Source organism: Panthera leo, chromosome A1 (genome assembly GCF_018350215.1).
Source record: "Panthera leo isolate Ple1 chromosome A1, P.leo_Ple1_pat1.1, whole genome shotgun sequence".
NCBI lineage: Eukaryota > Metazoa > Chordata > Mammalia > Carnivora > Felidae > Panthera > Panthera leo.
This window is the reverse complement of record NC_056679.1, coordinates 64,434,775-64,451,425: the sequence shown is the minus strand read 5'-3', so window position 1 is coordinate 64,451,425 and position 16,651 is coordinate 64,434,775. Positions and strand designations below refer to the sequence as shown.

The following is a 16,651-nucleotide window of genomic DNA, read 5'->3' as shown; positions in this document are numbered from 1 at the left end:
ATAGATTTATAAATATTTGAGAGAAGGGGGAAGGCTATTTTGGTATTTGGACTATTTTTTCCCCAATGCATTCTACCTGCTTTACAACTCAAGCAAACCCAAATAACACAACAAAATGGACAAAGGACCTGAATAGACATTTTTTCCAAAGAAAACATTAAGATGGCTAGCAGGCATAGGAAAAGATATTCAACATCATTAATTATCATGAAAATGCAAGTCAAATCTACAATGAGATATTACCTTACACCTGCCAGAATGGCTATTATCATATGTGGAATTTAAGAAATAAAACAGATGAACATAGGGGAAGAGAAAAAAAGAGAGAGGCAAACCAGGAAACAGATTCTTAACTATAGAGAACACACTGAGAGTTGCTGGAAGGGAGGTGCGCAGGGAGTTGCGTGACATAGGTGATGGGGATTAAGAAGGACAACTGGGATGAGCACTGGGTGTCGTATGAAGTGTTGAATGACTAAATTTTACACCTGAAATTAATATTACACTATATGTTAACTAACTGGAATTTAAATGAAAACTTGAAAAAGAAGAAAAAAAGACAAGAAATAACAAATGTTGGGAAGGATATGGGAAGAATGTGCAAAAAAAAAAAGAGAACTCTCATATACTATTGGTAGGGATGTAAACTGGTGCAGCCACTGTGAAAAACGATATAGAGGTTCTTCAAAGAATTAAAAATAAAATTGCTAGAAATCTAGCAATTCCATTTCTGAGTATATGTACAAAGGAAATAAAAATCACGATTTTGAAGAGATATCTGCAATTTCATGTTCACTGTAGCATTATTCACAATAGCTATGATACAGAAACAATGTAAATGTCCATTGGGTCAGATGAATGCATAAAGTTACATAAATATAAATATAAATATAAATATAAATATAAATAAATTAAATACACACACACATACATACATGCCACTTTTGACAACATGGATGAACCTCAAAACATGGTAAGTAAAAAGAGCCAAACGCAAAAAGGTAAATATTACATGATCTCACTTCTATGGGAATCCTTTAAAGAGAAAAAAGGCCCTATAGCATACAGTAGTGGTTACCAGAGGATGAGGTGTGGAGGAAAAGGGAAGACTAAAAAAAGAAAGAATGGCAGTTACCAGGGGCTGGGAGACAGGTGGTCATGGGGAGTTACTGTTCAGTGGATACAGAGTTTCAGTTTGGCATGATGAAAAGAGTTCTGAAAATGAATGATGGTTGCACAATAATTTGAATGTACTTAATACTTAAATATACTTAAGACAGAAAATTTTATGTGGATTTTACCACAATAAAAATATCAGAAAAAAATATTCTACTTGCTTTTCATTCTCAATTGCCTAGTCTCTTGCTTTAGACAACCTACATTAGTCAACGATTCCTTAACACTCTCCTATCTCTCTGTTCTGTTTATTATATACTTGAAGTTCCAAAGGACCTCCATGTATAGATATCTTACCAATCTTTCAAGAGTAGTTCAAGGTCAACCACGAATTCTTCTTTGTGCTTTCAGCCCATGTAGCTCTATGAGATTATTTAGATTAATAAACCTATATCTTATCATAACTGAGCTCTTCAGTGCCTAATCCAATATTTTATGCATACCAAGCACTTGATATGTACTCACATTCATTTATTCAGCAAATATGCAGTGAATACCTATTGCATATTGAGCACTATTCCATAGCTGGGGATACAGCTAAGAACATAGTAGCAAACCATCTATCATTGGGTGCTCACATTATAAAGTAAGTGAGACAGACAAAGGTAAATGGACAAATGAATACTGAACACTTATTTGTTCAATTGATAAGTGCTGATAAACAAATGAAGCAAGGTACAAGATAACAGGAGGTGCCAGAGTATAGGATACTTTATTTAAGGGGTCAGGGAAAGTTTCACCTTTGATCCAGAAACCTAAAGAAAGTGGGGAAATGAGCTCTGTGCATATCTGAGGGATGAAAATTTCAGAGAGTACACCAAGTGCAGACACTCTGACAAAGGGGGTGCTTGGCACATTTGAAGAATAGCAAAGGTCAATATGGCTGGAGCACAGGGGCGAGAAAGATGTGAGGACAAGGTCTAAGGGGTAGCAGAAGAGGCTTATGGGCCTTATGGAATAAGTAATATGGAAATCATTGGTAACTTTGAAAATAGATGAAACATATTGTATGGATTTGAGGAATTAGTGGAGAAAAATGTGGGAAAAGCATAAATAGCTCTTTCTAGGGTTTTTGCTCTGAAGGAAGCAGAAACTTGGGGCAAGAACTAGAGAGGAATGTTGGATTAAAGCATTATTATTAACATTATTATTACCATTATTATTATTACTATTTAGGATAGAGGTAATAACAGCAATCTTACAAGGATATTCCAGAAGAGAGACAAAAATTGATGATAAAGAAAGATAATGTAATAATAGTCTTGAAAAGGTGAGAGGAAATTGGATTTAGATCACAAATTTGATACAATCCTGTTTGGTTCATTCAAAGAAACTGAAAAGAGACAGTGTGGTCCAGAGGCAGAGAAATGAAAATATGTGTGGTGAACTTGCAGAAAGTCTTGTCTCCTCTTCATTGAGTGATCTGAAAGTAAGCTTAAGAATGCTGTTCCTGTGGGGCACCTGGGTGACTCAGTCGGTTAAGCATCTGACTTTGGCTCAGGTCATGATCTCATGGTTTATGAGTTAGAGCCCTGTGTCGGGCTCTGTGCTGATGGCCCAGAGCCTGGAGCCTGCTTTGAATTTGTGTCTCCCTCTCTCTCTGTCCCTCCCCTGCTCATGTGTCATGCTCTCTCTCTCTCTCTCTCACTCCCCCGTCTCTCAAAAATAAACATTAAAAAAAAAGAGATAAGAATGCTGTTCCTGTTTTTTTAAGAAATCAAAAACTAAACCAAACTTACCAGTGGTTACAACATACTGACTCCAACTCTAAACTCCTCACGCTTTTCAGCTCTTAGGTCAATTATTATTTATCCTTATCGAATTAAATACATTTCTAATTTTCAGTTTAAATTCTCACTCTGTTCAGGTACACTAATTTGTCAAATCCAGCTGGCAATCTCTAAATTTAGACTGGAGAATGAATACTCTCAAGTGTTTTATTACTTTATACATATGAATTTGTTAAAAATTTTAGGAGAATTTTATACAGAGGAATTTGTTAAAAACAGAGACATATATTTACATATAAATAAGACTGTAATTCTAAAATTGTATTTTTAGAAGTCTACAATGACCTGCCAAATTAATGTGTCATGTGGTAGTGGTAAATCAATTTCTTAAGACTAAATACTGTGGAAATGAATTGTAGCCAGAAAAATCATAATTCATATAATGTAATCTTCAGGGCTATTAAGAGAAGGTAAGCTTCTCTTCTGTCTGTTCCTGTGGCTTTTAACAGATATCACGAGTCATGAGTTAAAGACTGTCATGGCCAAATACGCTTGAAAATATTTAAGCTAAACTGTGAACTTCACTCCTGACTTCTGTGAGCCTTTAGCCTGCTTTATGTATGTAAATTCTCAAGAGGTGGATAGGGCATACATGGCTTCCCAAACCTAATGGACTTGTAACCTCTTTTTCACGGAATACCCTACAGGATTACTTGTCTACAGAATACACTTTGAGAAATGCTGGGAATTGTGATACTTTGTGTGAGACGCAGAATAGTATTAGCAAAAATAAAATATTCCCTTGAATTTGAGCACAATGGGTTGGTCTAAAGAAAAACTTTCATATTTGTTACTTTTGAATACTTTTCACTATATATTATTCTCTCTTTACACTCAGCACATTTTTAACATTAACTACAACACGATCATTGCCTAATAGAACCATCTCCACATATGTGTGTGTTTTCTCAAACTTTTGTTATTTATAATAATTCATCAGTAGAGTATTTGAAGGAAAGTCAATGAAAAATTAAGTTTCAAATGCATGAGAAAAATCAATGCTAATCTCTATATCTAGAAATACTATGGGAAATGATAAGCTGTCATCCTTTATGTTTTTTTTTTATTTATTTTGAGAGAGAGACATCATGAGTGGGGGAGGGACAGAGAGAGAAGGAGTGAGAGAGAGAATCCTAAGCAGTCTCTGCCCTAGCAGCAGAGCGGGGCTCAAACCCACGAAGCCATGATTCATGACCTGAACTGAAACCAAGTCAGATGCTCAACTGACTGAGCCACCCAGGTTCTCCAAGTCATTCTTTATATCTTTTAAGAAGTGGTTTTTGCTATTGAACAGGGAATTACATGTAATTATTACATGTAATAATTACAGCTGTAATTATTAAGAATACTTATAATTATGCTGATTAGTTTTATATCTTTGGAAAAGGTAAAAAAAAAACTTCTGTCAAAGAACTGTCTTTGATTTATAAGGTACAAAACATATTTCAGTATGGTTGTGTTCAATGTCATTCCTTGAACCAATATATTCTAGAGGTCACATACTTATATTTCCAAACTACTGCAAGAGACCATTGTAGGAAAACATGCCATTTTTCATTCTAGAGTTAGATTTGCCCCACAATTCAAAAGGTGCTGTTTATTCTTGAGTGTTACTAATATTCTATATGCAGAGGCATAAGAACAAACACGTTTTCTACATTTTTCATAGAGGAAAAAATCTATGACTACAAATTAGAAGTTTTATCTATTTGACATCACAGTTCTAAGGAAAAAACTAAAATTTCATATGGCTACATTGCCAGCTTTCTTAATTTTATAGTGAATTCAATATTTTGGATAGGGAATGACTGATACGATGGAATAAAATGATTGTCCAGTTATCTTCTGGTTGGGATTTTTCTTTTGTCAGAATTAGTGTGCAAGTTTGAATAGGCCTGAGGGTGAAACTGGTTCACAAACCTACAGAACTATGAGCTGCTCAGTTGATCAATGTATTGTGTATTTTTTCCAAACTATTTTAGTTGTAGTTTTATATCAATCATAGAAGAAATTCAGTATATATTTGAGCATCCACTGGCCTCAGGCAGTAGAGATAAAGACATAAAAAATATATATTTCCTGCTTGTAAATTGTCACTAATCTAGTTGGGTAGATACTAGACTATGGACAGGAAGCTGGTATAGTTCTGAGGTGAGGAAGGATGGGTAAGCCGCCCTTGTATGCTCCTATATTTCAGTATACTTGTATTATGGGATTTATCACTTATCTATTGACAGTGGAGACCCCATTATTACATACAACATTCTTCTTTACATCATAGTTAATACTCTAGGGTTACCTCCTAATGACAAGCACTGAGATAGGTGTGTTACATTTTCTCATTTAATCTTTACAATAAAAACCATAATGAAGGGGCACCTGGTTGGCTCAGTCAGTTAAACATCCGATTTCGGCTCAAGTCATAATCACACAGTTCGTGTGTTTGAGCCCCATGTCAGGCTCTCTGCTGACAGCCCAGAGACTAGAGTCTGCTCCGGATTTTGTGTCTCCCTCTCTCTCTGCCCTTCTCTCACTCCCACTCTGTCTGTCTCTGTCTCTGTCTCTCTCTCAAAAATAAACATTAAAAAAATTAAAAAAAAATATGATGAAGGAAATGTTTTAATCTCTGATGTATGGATAAGGAGGCTGATATAGGGTGAGTGTCTGTAACTTGCTTTTGTTGATTCAAGGAATGGGTATCAGGAATTGGATTTTAACCCAGGCCTGAATCTAGTTTCAGACAAGGACTTGCGCTTGTTTAGAAAAATATGATATGGGTATTTTCAACTTTCAATTTTCTCACTTAGAGACCCAACTCTTTGCATAGCGCTTTGTAGTTTAAGTATAATATTTTCTCATTCAAGGGGGTTCTGACAAACTCTGAAGTATATACTAAATTTTAAAGAAGAGGGGAGGGATACCAAAAAAATTTAATGTTATTAATCAAAATCACACTATCAGCAAAGAGAATCAGTATTTAAACAAAGCCTATTACATGTGACAGCCCATGCTCATTCCCCAGCATAGGCTATTGGGTTAAAATGTTGGCCAAGTAAGGCATGAATCCAATTGCAAAGTGACAGAAGGAAAATATAATCAACTATGTATTATTTGCCTGAAGAAAAAGAGATAACGTGGTGGTAAAAGCAAAGAAATCCATGAAATAAACAGAAATTTATTCTAACAAGATGGCTATATTTTAAAGTACCTTTGTACTACTTAAACAATGGGAAAATCAAAGTTCTTTGAGACTTTGTAAGACTTCAAATGCTATAATATATTTGTATTTTCATTGATTTTTAAGCAAATATTTTCCTGTGCATTTGTCAACAACAGGTAGTTAAAAGGGAACTTGATGAAAGAGCCAATTGTTGATTCTAAAGCACACTTAGAAAGATAAAACACTGTCGTGCCCATGTTTGTCCTTTATGTATTCTTGTACAATATAAATTATTAATAATAAAAAAGAATATATTTTTTAAAATGTTGCTACAATGACTGGTTTTCTTTGAGTGTTTACATTCATTTGCAATTGTGTTTTATGCAGAATAGAGAAAAAACAAAGTTAATTTTTTTAGGAAGACTCCAAAATATTTGCATTTGAATGAAAGTGTCATGGATATCTTTCTGTGGAAGAATCTGGGGAGAGAGGCATCTAAACTACAGGTGCTACTTCAGCAATTTGTTTTCCACTGGGGGTGAGGGGATGGGGAGGTGGAGGGTGAGAAAACAACCAGAAAAAAGAAAGCATCAAGTACACCTAATCCTCTAATTTGAAAATAATGCTGTATTTTGTAAACATTGGAACAAGAGAGTTCTATATAGACTGTCAACAAAAACAGAAAATATGTAACTAGAAATGATATAATTTTTAGAATATAATTCTACAAATTAAAAAGGAGTGTTTACTTTGTTTAAATTGGAATTATTATTTTTATCCCATAAATCATTCTCTCTTAACAAAAATATTTAAAAACTGAGTATATAGTGTTTGATCTATATGAAGTGTAGTTTAATCACACGTAGTATTTATGATTACATTCTCATCTTTGTTGTGTCAGATCTGTTGACACTAACAACATCCATTTTATCTGATAGGAAGAGGAAGGGCAACTATATACCAGTGGAACAGCCAGGGCTAACCCGGGAATGTGAGGAGAGTTAATAAGCCTTAGAGTCTCAGAATTTAGAGGTGGAAATTATCTTGGAGATCTTGCCCAAATCCATCCTTTCATATGAAGGACCTGAGAACCAGAGAAGACAAACACTTTGCTTAAGTCATAATGTATTCGTGGCAGAGTTGTAAATGCTGACCACAGACCGATATCACTGAACAAAATCTGAATAGAGATTTAGATAGAAACATAAAGGAGAGAAAACAATTACCAGAACACACTCTCCCTGCTGCCTCAGTCCTTCTCTAATAGTTGAAGAGCAGCTCAAGCATTTAACACCACCAGCTTCTAGTAGCCAATGTTTAGCAAAGCAATTTTCCACTGTTTAAAATTATTTCCTAAATTTTTGCACAAAAAATGAACAAAAGTGTATTTAAAATAGAATTAATGGCCTTCTTTCTCTTAACTGTCATGTTGTAGTAATTTTACTCTTAAGAAAAAAGATGTCCATGATGATATAAAAAGAGATAAGAAAAAGATGCATCTTTTGCTGTTGAAAGACAAAATAAGATTCAAACAATCATCTTCTTACTTTGGAACCACATGGAGTAGCTATTGTGCTGAAAGAATTCGATCCTCAGAAAAATAGGAACTTTTGACTGTAACAGGAAAATAATCCTTACATTTGAAATTCTAAAGACTGTCAGTTTCTGTCACATTCTCTTTTCAGTATGTAAATACAGCTAGTATTTAATTTTCATACAACTTGTTTTAATCAATCCAACTGAACAAGATGAAGGTCACAGATCATGGAATATGTAACCTAAGCAACTTAACAAGGACAACATTCACCAAGTCATGGATGAATGATTTTGAGTAACAATAGTAGTTCCAATTTCTTGTCTATTGGTACTAATGAATGGAAGACAAAATATTTTAAAACAAAGATGATACATTTACCACAGAAAAATCCAATCCCATGAAATGCAAGTAGGAAAAAAAAGATGAAATTCTAACATAATAAGGCAAATTTTGTGCATATGAGATTTTCAAGATAAGCACAATATTGGGTTTCAATCGATCCTCTACATCTTCCCTTTGATATCAACAAGGATTTTATGTATCTATTCTTGATGCCATGAGTAACTTCCACTGTGGTTTTTCAACTATTTTCACTCCCCTCAAACTATAAATGACCCAATGACACCATCATTCTTTGTGATAAATTTGTACTGGTTAATTACTGAGAGCAAGATTATCAAATGAAGAACCCTTCAATTGTCTTTTTGTATTAGTAAGGAAATTTTAGTCAAAAAAAAAAAAAAAAAAAAAAAAAAAACAGCAGCAAGAGATTGAGTGCTGGACAATTTCAGGAAAAGTGAGTAAGCTTAGTTCCCAGACAGGATATTGGGGTGAGGAATAAGAAGCTAAGAGCAAATTTGGAATGGGAAGAATTAATTCTCAGGATGAGAAAGAACCAGGATCCAGATGGTAATGTTAGAAAACATCTAAGTAAGGCACACAGCATCCAAAGAGAAAATAAATGGGTTATCAGAACATTAAAGACCAAGATTACTATCTACTGAGGCAACCAGTTGTGTTCTATGATAAATCAAACCATTCTTTTGTAAACAGTGGAACATGTTTTGTAAGAAGGTGTTAGGGACTGATGATTTTACTCTCGCTGTACTTCAAGATGCAAATTATCTTCCAGGAGTTGTATAGATCAGGCATTACTTTAAACCTCAGTTTCTAAATCTTCCTTGCTTTTTTTTTTTCCTTTTCTTGTTTTGAGTTGTACACAGATATCTATAAAAGAACTTCCAAATGTACAGAAGCATAAAGAAGCTAAGAAAACAAATCAACAAAGTAGCAATAAAATTACATCAATAAATACAAATATATTTGATAAAATTTAGAAGCTACTCTAGGTTAAAAAAAAAACAAAGTACAAAAGTTATAAGAGAAAGGTATGCAAGTATTATAAATAACAATTTTAAGTCTAGTGTTTGAACTGGGGAAAAAGATAAAAGCTCAAGACAATAATAAGTTTATTAGTATGAAAGATTTTGATGAACATATTAAGTTGTTTTCTAATTTATTGGATTTTAAAAGGTATATGAATGTGGGTTTTTTTTAATTTCTAGTTTTTGAAAACTCTAAAATTAAACTTTTATTTGGAACCAAGTAGACAATATCTTTCTGAAAGTAGTTAAGAGAAGAATGCTTTTCTTCTATTTTTTAAATATTCATAGCCAATAGTATATATTTATATGAAAATCAAAATTCAACAAATGTGTGCTTTCACCAAAAAATTGAATTTTCCCCCTCTGCACAGATATACCAAGAACAGATTTTTAGGACTTCCATGGAAAACAGTAGAGTAAGAGGATTCTAAGCTCACCTTGTCCCATGGATACAATTAGATAACACCTACATCAGTGTAAATAACCCAGGAAATGATGAAAAGACTGGAAGAATAAGCTTTCCATAGCTAAATGTAGAGAATAGCCCACATACAAAAAAGGTAGGAAAGGGGAAGGCATAGTTGGGAGCCAACTATCCACAGGAGGGAGGGACACTGCAGGCATGGAGAAGGGAAGGGGCAGACCCCACACCGTGCACAGCGGGCAAATGGGACCCACACGGAGAAGACAAATTCCCATAACATTTGGCTTTGAAAAACAGAGGAGCTTAACTTCATGAGTTCTTACAATCAGTGGGGCTTAATTCCTAGAAATTTAAAAAATCACTGGGCTCAGCTTTGGGAGAACCAGAGGGCCATAGGGAATGGAACCCCTACCCTCAAAGACAAAGCATAACAAATATTCCCTCTGAGATACAGGATGGAAGCAGCAGTTTGAAAAATGCCTAGGGGTATGTGGGAAAGAGATCTATTTATTAATCTCAGAACATGTTCTGGAAGGGCAGCGATCTTTAAGAGACTTCTCCAAGAACAAAAGAGCTGGCGGGCACCATATCCCTTGCCTGCCCTCTAGCCTAGGTACACAGACACCTGCAAGAATCAACTCAGTGCCAATCTCTGCACCTAGCTTGCTAACAACACACCCTGCCCCCCCACCCAGCTCTTCTGCAGACCTGCCACCTCCAACCTGCCCTCAGCTGTTCTCCAAAGCAGCAATAGGTCTCCTCCCACAGCAGACCAGTTCAAGCAAACCTTGCTAAAACTACATGCTTGGCTACTGAGTTCTCCTGTGGACTGCTCCATCCAACACACCCTTGGCTGGTTCTATCCAAAGTGGTACTACAAGTGTAGCAGTGTGTAAGCAGCCCCCACAGGGGCCAGCAACATCAAAGTGACTCCTGCCCTGGGAAAATGGGAAGATAACCACACCAATTTGACTGTGGCCCTAGCAATGGGCTGGAGGCATCTATTTGTCTGATTGCAGCTCCTACTCACCAATGAAAGCTTCTCAGGGGACGTTACAGGGAGAATATCCAACAATTTGGTGTGACTGTAGCTCTGGCAGGTGCCTTGTCTGACCAACTCAAGCACAAGGCAGCCCCAGACTGGTCACTAACAACACAGGAACAAACCCTGCCCAAAACAGGCTAAGGGAGCCATTGCAGATATCTGGACTGAAGGCACAGCCATAACAGCAGGGTGGACACAACACACATAGGAGACAACTCTGAAGTGACAGTTCCTGGGGAACAGGAGATATTCCACGGAAGGGCTATAGGAATTTTTCTTCATAAGGCTTCTGCTTTCTGCTTTCAAGAGAAAGAGACATAGCTGATTTTCCTAACACATAGAAACAAATAGACAAAATGAGGACATAGAGGGATATGTCCTGAATGAAAGAACAGGACAAAATCACAGTAAGAGAGCTAAATGAAACAGAGATAAGTAATTTGTCTGATAGGAAATTTAAAGTAATGGTCATAAAGATGGTCACTGGACTTGAGAAAAGAGTGGATGACCTCAGTGAGACCCTCAACAAGGAAATAGAAAACAACAACAAAAAAAAACAATTAGAGATAAAGAACTCAATCCTAAAATTAAAAATACACTAGCGGGAATAAGTAGTAGACTAGAGGAAGCAAAAGAATGGATCAGTAACCTGGAGGAAAGAGTAATGAAAAGCAATCAAGCTAAAGTAATAAAAGTGAGAATAGATTATGGCAACTGTGTCACACAATTAAGCATAATAACATTCACATTATAAAGAATGAAGAAGGAGAAGAGAGAGTAAAGAGGGAAGAAAATTTATTTGAAGAAATAATAGCTGAAAACTTCCCAAATCTGGGGAAGGAAACAGAAGTCCAGATCCAGGAGGGAGAGAGAGCCCCCAGCAAAATCAACCCATCAAGGTACACCAAGACACATAGTAATTAAGATGGCAGGAAGTAATGGTAAAGAGAGGATTTCAAAAGCACCAAGAAAAAAGAAAATAGTTACATACAAGGAAAACCCCAAAAGGCAAATCAGCAGATTTTTTTCAGCAGAAACCTAGCAGACGAGAGGGAGTGGATGATAAATTCAAAGTGCTGAAAGAAGAAAACTTGCAACCAAGAATACTCTATATGATAAAGCTAACATTGAAAATAGAAGGAGAGATACAGTTTCCTAGACAAACAAAAGTTAAAGGAATTCATCATCACTAAACTAACTTTACAAGAAATGTTAAAGGGGACTCTGAGTGGAAAAGAAAGACTATAAGTAGGAGTAAGAAAAAAGGGAAGCACAAAAGCACTACAATTAAGTATAGCTATAAAAATCAGTCAAGGGTTGGTTTATGATCAGTCACAACATAAATGATGTAAAGTATGACACAATATACCTAAAATGTGGGAAAGAGATGAGTAAAAAAATTTAGTGCTTTTAGAATGGGTTCAAACTTAAGTGTCCACCAACTTAACATAGATGGCTATATTTATAAGATGTTATATATACAAATAAAGGTAAACACAAATCAAAAACCTGTGATATGAAAAAGAATAATAGGAAAGTGATCCAAGCATTCCACTAAAGAAAGCCAGCAAACCATGAGAGAAGAGAGCAAGAGAAGAAAGGAACAGAGAAAAACTACAAAACAACCATAAAACAAGTAATGAAACTGCAATAAATACATACTTACCAAGAATTACTTTGAATGTAAAATATATAATAATGACTTCGAATGTAAATAGACTAAATGCTCTGATTAAAAGACACAGGGTGATGGAACGGATAAAAAGTAAGACCCATCTATCTGAAGACTATAAGACAGACTCATTTCAGAACTAAACACACACACAGACAGAAAGTGAGGGAAAAGTGTTTATCATGGAAATTGAAGTAAAAAAGAAAGGTGGAGTAGGAATATTTTTATTGAATAAAATGGACTTTCAAACAAAGAGAATAACAAGAGACAAAGAAGAATGTTACATAATCATAAAGCAAACAATCCAAAGAGAACATATACCAATTGTAAATATTTATGCACCTAAATACTTGAAGCGGCTATTAATAAACATAAAGGAAGTAATCAATAGTAATACAATAATAGTAGGGGACTTTAACACCCCACTTACATCAGTGGATAGATCACTCAAACACAAAATCAACAAGGAAATAGTGCTTTTGAATGACACATTGGACCAGATGGATCTAACAGATATATTCAGAATATTTCAACCTAAAATGGAATGCACATTCTTTTCAAGTACACATGGAAAATTCTCCAAAATAGATCATATGTTAGGCTACAAAACAAATCTCAACAAATTTAAAAGATTTTAGTCATAATATGCATCTTTTCTGACTATAATGCTATAAAACTAGAAGTCCACCACAAGATATGAAAAGATCACAAATACACGGAGGTTAAATAGCATGCTACTAAAAAATGAAGGGATCAACCAAGCAATGAAAGAAGGAATCAAAAATTATATGAAAACAAAGGAAAATGAAAACAAAAGTCTCCAAAATCTTTGGGATGCAGCAACCACTGTTTTAAGAGGAACATTTATAGGAATACAGGCCTACCTCAGGAAGCAAGAAAAATCTCAAATAAACAACCTAACTTGACACCTAAAGGATCTAGAAAAGAACAGCCAAAATGAGCAGAAGGAAGGAAATAATAAAGATTAAAGCAGAAACAAACAAAGAACAAAACAGATCAATTACACCACGAGATGGTTCTTTGAAAAAATCAACAAAATTGATACACCCTTAGCCAGACTCAAAAAAAAGAAAAGAAAAAAAAAAAGAAAAAGAAAAAGAGGACTCAAATATATAAAATCAGAAATGAAAGAGGATAAGTAACAATTGACATCACAAAAATTTGATTATAATATTATGAAAAATTTTATGCCAACAAATTGGACAACATAGAGTAAATGGATCAATTCCTAGAAATATATAGCCTCCCAAAATTGAGCTATAAAGAATAGAAAATTTGAACAGATCAACTACTAGAAATGAAATTGAATCAGTAATCAAAAATTGCCAACAAACAAAAGTCCAGGACCAGACAGCTTTACAGGTAAATTCTACCAAACATTTAAACAAGAGTCACACCTGTTCTTCTCAAAATATTCCAGAAAATAGAAGGAAACCTTCCAAATTCATTCTATGAGGCCAACATGACCCTAGCACCAAAACCAGATAAAGACACTACAAAAAGAGAAAGAGAGAGAGAGAGAGAGAGAGAGAGAGAGAGAGAGAACTATAGGCCAATATCTGATAAACATAGATGCAAAAATCCTTAACAAAATATTAGCAAACTGAATCCGACAATACATTAAAAAATAACTATTCACCATGATCTTGTGGGATTCATTCCAGGGATGCAAGTGTGGTTCAATATTTCCAAATAAATCAATGGGATATATCACATCAACAATGGAAAGGATAAAATCTATATGATCATTTCAATAGGTGCAGGAAAAGTATTTGACAAAGTACAATATCCATTCATGATAAAAACCCTCTGCAAACTAGGTTTAGAGGGAAAAATGTCATTATAATAAATTCTGTATATGAAAATCCCACAGCTGACATATTGAATCATGAAGAACTGAGAACTTTTTCCCTTGGATCAGAAACAACACAGGGATGTCCACTCTCAGAATTTTTTTAAACATAGCACTGGAAGTCCTAGCCCACAGTAAGCAGACATGAAAAAGAAATAAGTCATCCAAAAAGGTAAGAAAGAAATAACATTTCGCTATTTCAGATGACACGGTACTATATACATAGAAGACCCTAAACAGTCCAAGAAGAAACTAAACTGATGAATGAATTCAGTAGCAAATAAGATACAAAATCAATAAAAGAAATGTGTTGCATTTCTGTATATTAATAATGAAGTAGCAGAAAGAGATTGAGAAAGCAGTTTCATTTACAAGTACAACAAAAATAATAAAACACCAAGGGATAAACTTAACCAAGGAGGTGAAAGACCTGCACTCTGAAAACTACAAAAAGTTGATGAAAGAAATTGACGAGAACACAAACTGAAAGATATTCCATGCTCATGGATTGGGAGAATAAATATTGTTAAGATGTTGAGATTATCCAAAGCAATTTGGATACAGATTGAATGCAATCCCCATCAAAATACCAATAGTAGTTTCTATAGAAGTAGAACAAACAATCCTAAAATGTGAATGGAACCACAAAAGATCTTTATTAGCCAAAGCAATCTTAAAAAAAACAACAACCTGGAGGTATTACAATCTCAGATTTCAAGATATACTACAAATCTGTATTAATCAAAACAGTGTGATACTGGCACAAAAACAGACACATAGATAAACAGAACAGAATAGACAGCCCAGAAATAAACCCATGATTATATGGTTAATTAATCTATAACAAAGAAGGCAAAAATATTCCACAGCTAAAGACAGTCTACAATAAATGGTGCTGGGAAAACTGGGCAGCTACAAGCAAAAGAATTAAAGAGGGCCACTTCCTTATACCATACACAAAAAATAAACTCAAAATGGATTAAACACCTAAGTGTGAGACCTGAAACCATACAATTTCTAGAAGAGAGCACAGGGAGTAATTTCTCTGACATTTGCCGAAGTCATGTTTGTTTGTTTGTTTGTTTGTTTGTTTTTGTTTTTGTTGTTAAAATATGTGTCCTGAGGCAAAGGAAAAACAAAAACAAAAACAAAAACAAAAAATTAGTGGGACTATACCAAAGTAAAAGCCTTTGAACAGCAAAGGAAATAATCAGTAAAATAAAAAAACCTACTACATGGGAGAAGAGATCTGCAAATGATATATCCAATAAGAAGTTAATATCCAAAATATATAAAGGCCTTATATAACTCAACACACACACACAAAAAACCCGCAAACAATCCAATTAAAAAATGGGCAGAAGACATGAATAGACCACAGACACATGAAAAGATGATCAATGTCACTAATCAACAGGAAATTGCAAATCAAAACCACAAGATACCACCTCACACCAATAAGAATGGTTAAGAACAAAAGCATAAGAAACAAGTGTTGGTGAGGAGAGAAAGGAACCTTCATGTAGTGTTGGGAATGCAAGCAGGTCACTGTGGAAAATAGTATGGAGGTTCCTCAAAAGTTAAAAATAAAACTACCATATAATCCAGTAACTCCACTACTGGGTATTTTCCCAAGAATACAAAAACACTAATTTGACATGTTATGTGTACCCCTATGTTTATTGTAGAATTATTTATAATAGCCAAATCATGGAAGTAGCCCAAGTGTCCACTGATAAATGAACGGATAGAGAATATATGGTATGTGTATGTATGTATGTGTGTATATATATATATATACACACATACATACATACACATATATATATGTGTGTGTGTATGTTATGTAATACATATAATGTAATATTAATCAGCCATTAAAAATAATGAAAAACATTGCCATTTCCAACAATGTGAATCGATCTATAGAGTATAATGCTAAGTGAAATAAGTCAGACAGAGAGAGAGAAATAGCCTAAGATTTCATTCATATCTGGAAATTAAGAAACAAAACAAATGAAGGGTGCCTGGGTGACTCAGTCAGTTAAGCATCCGACTCTTGACTTTGGCTCAGGTCATGATCTCATCCTTTGTGAGACAAAACAAATGAATGAGGAAAAAAGGCCAAAAAAACCCCTCTTAAATATAGAGAACTGGTGATTACCAGAAGGGAAGTGGGTGGGAAGATGGATAAAATAGGTGAAGAGGTTAAGCACAGTGAAGAGCACTGAGTAATGTATAAAATTCAGGTGTAGTATATTGAACACTTATAACTAATATGACACTGTATATTATTTATATTGGAAACAAGAAGAACAGATTTTTATTGTTTTTATTCTGCCTCTAACCCCCACCATACATTATCACAGTCTTCCCAAAACTACTTACTTTCTTTGCCAATTAGTAGGTTGCCCTTTACAAGATAACTCTTCAAATTCAAGAAACCTTTCTTGATATGAATATTATAATTATAAACCACATCATCAATATCCATTTATATAAATAATTTGTTGTCTAATTCTATTTTACAGCACTTTTTCTTTACCTTTCTTAGGACCTTTATTTATTTATTTTTTTTCTAATTTTCAA

At 34.5% G+C, this 16,651-nt stretch overlaps 1 protein-coding gene across 1 annotated transcript in view; it reads right to left on the bottom strand.

Moving 5' to 3' along the window:
• GPC5 (glypican 5) overlaps nucleotides 1–16,651 on the bottom strand; it is a 1,402,048-nt gene that overhangs the window by 136,717 nt on the left and 1,248,680 nt on the right. The gene's annotated exons all lie outside the window — the stretch shown is intronic.